Here is a 4,579-nt window from a genome sequence, read left to right as displayed (position 1 = left end):
ATCACAAACAGGGCTGCTATGAATATTTTTGTATAAGTGTTTTACCCTTTTTCATCATCTCTTCAGAGTATAGGCCCAGTAGTGGCATTGCTGGATCAAAGGGTATGCACTTTTTTTGTCACCCTTTGGGCATAGTTCCAAACTGCTCTCCAGAAAGGTGGCATGAGTTCACAGCTCCACCAACAATGTATTAGTGTCCCAGATTTCCCTCATTCCTTCCAACATTGATCATTGTCCTTTCTGGTCACATTGGCCAGTCTGAGAGATGTGAGGCGGTACCTAAGAGATGCTCTAATTTCTGCATTTGGATATTTCATGGAGTCCTGTGATTGTGCATCTGGTACTAATCTGCATAGAGAACTGAAGTTTCTAAAGGCTATGGCTAATGGAATGACAACCATTATCACTGAGTGACCTGACCCTATGGAGGCTAAAACATTTGTTGGACCCTGTTCAAGGATTTTTCAATGATTGAAAATTTAGGCTGAATGGAATAGATGATTCAACAATAACAAAAGTTATTGGGATGTGATAATGCTGCACTTGAAGTGTCTTTTCATAGTATAAGGATACCAATTTCACTGAGCAGTTATGGTGCAAAATGAGAATGAGTATCACCTCATACCAAGATTTGGTGAAGAACTGTACATTGATCTTAAGATGTTTAAGATATGGGAATGTGCAGCCATGATTTCACAGAAGGAGTAGCATTTTACTAAGTAAGCAAGCACATTCAGCAGTCTTACCATAGTCAAGTATGTAGTTCCACCCACTGGTACTACTCCAATTAGAATGTTTTTGGAGCTTGGTTTGGAGAAAATAAAGATTAGAATAATTTTTTGAATAAACCAGGAGTTTACTTCAATGAACCAATTGAATTACTTTATTTCCACATCCTTAGATATACTAGAATAAGTTCATTATGTTAGGAAATTCTAACGCATTCTAGAAGTCATAATCATTGGCATCGACATATCTTAAACACCCACATAAAATCCTATTTACTTTAGCACAGTCTTGAACAATATTTTATAAGAGAAATCCTCTTAATGAGAAACAGAGTAATTGTCATAAAAAAATTTCTATCAGAGCAAAAAAATGGAGAGTAGAAATAAATAGTGAACAGAAGGAAGTTAAAACACTTTGGCAAATGAGTGACACCCCATCAATAAGCCATCTGAATTTTAGCAAACAAGATCTGTCTGAGTCAATATTCAACAATAGTCTTGAAGAAAAAAATTGTATTTATACACTAACATAGTTGCCTGCAGCAAAGTATATTTCATATAAATAACCAAATAAGAAACTCTGTAGGGCTTTTAAATCCAAAGGAAGATGAAGACACTAAAACTTTGTATGGAATAAAGCTATTTTGTTAGTAACCTTTTATTAATTACCATTTCTTAACTTTGCCTCAGAAGAAGGAATATCAGTAGCCCTACACTAATAAGTAGGCAGAATGGGCAGACTGTAGGCATCACAATCTCTCTAACCACTTGAATGTGATATAACAAGGAATATTAAATGTAAAAAGGCATGAACCATGAGTCAGTATCTCGCTGTTTTAGTTAATGTAACTTTATTGAAAGGTTATTGAAAGAGTATTGAAAAACCTTAAAAAGATTAGTTCACATTTTCAACTATTCAGATTTACTTTAAATTGGTACCTAGATAATTAATTAAATGATAGGAATTAAGTGCTTTAGCATTTTAAAAAATGATTTGTCTCTCATCACATTCAATTGAGATGTATACCATGGATAAAAAAAGACTAAGAGAATGCCTTCTGTGGGAGTGGGAGAAGGGAACCAAAAATGGGGGAGAAATTGTAAAACTCAAAATAAATAAAATCTTTCTTTAAAAAAAGATTTGTAGAAAATAAAAAACAAAGTACTTAGAATTTGGTGTCTTTTAAATTTAGAAAAGTCTTAAAACATACCTTTGCTTCTTAAAAAACATACAGTACCATTTTTTCCCTAAGAATCAACCTGTGAATAATAACAAAAATAGTTCACTGCTCTCTTAGTTTTTACTGGATGGGGAAAGAGACATAAAAATTGGGGAGAAATAAGGAAAATTGCCAGAAGAAAATTCCTTGAAAGCATTTAGAACCTTCTGAAGGTGACATTGTTATAATAAGCATAGTTTAAAATATTATGTGAAGAATTATGCTAAATATTAGATGTCAAAAAATATAACATCTTCATTAATTGAACAATAAATGCATTTAGAGTATATTTTCAAACTTATGGGAAGTTAAGTATTAGCTTGTTTTTATACTATTGGAATATTTAACACTACCTTGTATTTTTACTCTTATCAGTTCCTGTTTTTCAAATAGGTGCCTTAATGTGATTCAGTATTTTCCATATCAAATAAAATTATAGCAGATTCTAAAATGACAGGCTAGCTTTTATTAATTACCCTTTTTTGCTTGTGCTGAGTAAAAAGCATTAAAATCAGAGTAACTTATACATTTCTTTTAGTAAACTATGATTGTTTATACTTTCTTTTACATGGATTCTAGGTGAGACTTTACCTAAATCTCCTAACTAGAAGGTTTCAACACAAATCTGCCCATCCTTTTAGTTATCATTGCACTACAAATGCTGGAGTGCAATTAATAAAATTCCCCTTTACACATTTGCAGTTTAGTGTCGTTTTGTGGTGTGTTTTTTTTAGTTTTTAGTTTTTGCAAGGCAATGGGGTTAAGTGGCTTGCCCAAAGCCACACAACTAGGTAATTATTAAGTGTCTGAGGCCGCATTTGAACTCAGGTACTTCTGACTCCAGGGTTGGTGCTCTATCCACTGTGCAACCTAGCCACCCCTAGTGTCATTTTTTTTAATCACACACTACCTCCAAAAAAAAAAAGAAAAGAAAAAGCCCAACTTTAAAAATACCCAGAAGCCTATTAGTTTGCATTGACTATAAATATGAATCAATTTCAAAAAAACAAAAAAACAAAAACAAACCCCCCAAAAAAAATATGAATCAATTTCATTGGGAATAAGGAAAATTGCAGAAGAACATAGTACAGTAGAAATATTGTCTTTTGGATTTATAGCAATTATTGTATTAAAATGTTTTCTTTCATTTATTTTTAATTAGCAATTTAACATGTTTTTAATTAGCAATTTAACATTTGTTTTTAAAGTGAGAATTTGTTTTTCATTTAAATAGAGGTTAGAAACTAATTTTAGGGGCACCTAGGTAGAGCAGTGAATAGAGCTTTTGGCTGGAGTCAGGAGGACCTAGTTCCAAAGAACCTCAGACACTTAATAATTGCCTAGCTATGTGACCATGGGCAAGTCATTTAATCCCATTGCCTTAAATAAATAAATTTTTAATTAAAAAAAGAAACTAACTTCAGAAACATTTAATTATGTCATTCTGTACTTGATTATCATTTAGTGAACCAAAGATATGGATAAAATTGATAAACTATCTGGTTGGTGGTAGAACAGGCTTCTCTGGTTATGTTGTACCATCTTTCCACCTGATAAGATTAGCAGGAATGATTTTTTGATAATCAAAGTTTTAGTCAGCTTAAATCAGTCATCAAATTACTAATTGAGTGTTACCTATGCAAGGCACTGTGAGGAATAATAAAAAAAAAAAGTGCTATTCTTTGCCTTCAATTTATCCGAACATAAAAATGAGACAGCCCCTGCCCTTAAGGAATTTGAGTTCTCCTGGGGAGGCACGTTCACAGATAAGTAAGTACAATACATAAAAATATTTAAGGTGTGCTGGCAACAATCAGGGAAACCCTCTTGAAAGACTTCAAAGGGAACTAGGTTTTCTAACATGTGCAAATGAGGAAGGACAGCATTCCATGCATGAGGAACAAATTATGCCAGAGATACAGAGGCTGATTATATAGAAAAGGAGGAGTAATATATAACTCACATGGAAATACAATCTGAAACCTAATTTACTTTGAATGTTAAACAAAGGATGCTGCATTTTAACCATATTGTATAACTTTTTGCTAGCTGCGAAAGCAAAGTTGAAACTAAACAGCCCCTGCCCTCAAGTAGTTTATAATCTTAAAACAAAAAACAAACAAACAAACAAAAAACTAACTGGTTTTTTTTGTATTGTTTTTACTCCTGTGTTTTTCATTCATTGTAGAGCAGAGTATGTGACATTTTTTAAAAATCTCTTTTCCTTGGCAATTTTCTCACCTTACAATCCCCCCAGTAAAAACTTAAAAAACCTTTAAAATTTATCATATCTTCTCCCATCAAAAGTTTTAGAACCATCTGATGGGATGGACTAAACATTTTTTTAGCCTTTTGCAAGGCAGTGGTGTTAAGTGGCTTGCCCAAGGCCACACAGCTAGGTAATTATTAAGTGCCTGAGGCAGGATTTGAACTCAAGTACACCTGACTCCAGGGTTGGTGCTCTATCCACTGCAACACCTAGCCACCCTGACTAAACAATTTTGATTCAAAAACATTGTTTTTCTTATTTTTAGAAATGTCTAATAAATAGGAGTCCTATCCTTTGCTTTAATTAGCCTGCCACATAGCTATTCATTTAAGGCTAAATTGGGGTTGTGTTATTAGCATAGA

The 4,579-nt window shown here is 33.1% G+C and overlaps 1 pseudogene; it reads left to right on the top strand.

Moving 5' to 3' along the window:
- Positions 1-315: 315 nt before the first annotated feature.
- Positions 316-1,290, top strand: LOC141506308 (protein zwilch homolog; annotated as a pseudogene).
- Positions 1,291-4,579: the final 3,289 nt, after the last annotated feature.

Source organism: Macrotis lagotis, chromosome 1, assembly GCF_037893015.1.
Source record: "Macrotis lagotis isolate mMagLag1 chromosome 1, bilby.v1.9.chrom.fasta, whole genome shotgun sequence".
Classification (NCBI taxonomy): Eukaryota; Metazoa; Chordata; class Mammalia; order Peramelemorphia; family Peramelidae; genus Macrotis; species Macrotis lagotis.
This window is presented reverse-complemented; position numbering and strand designations above follow the sequence as displayed.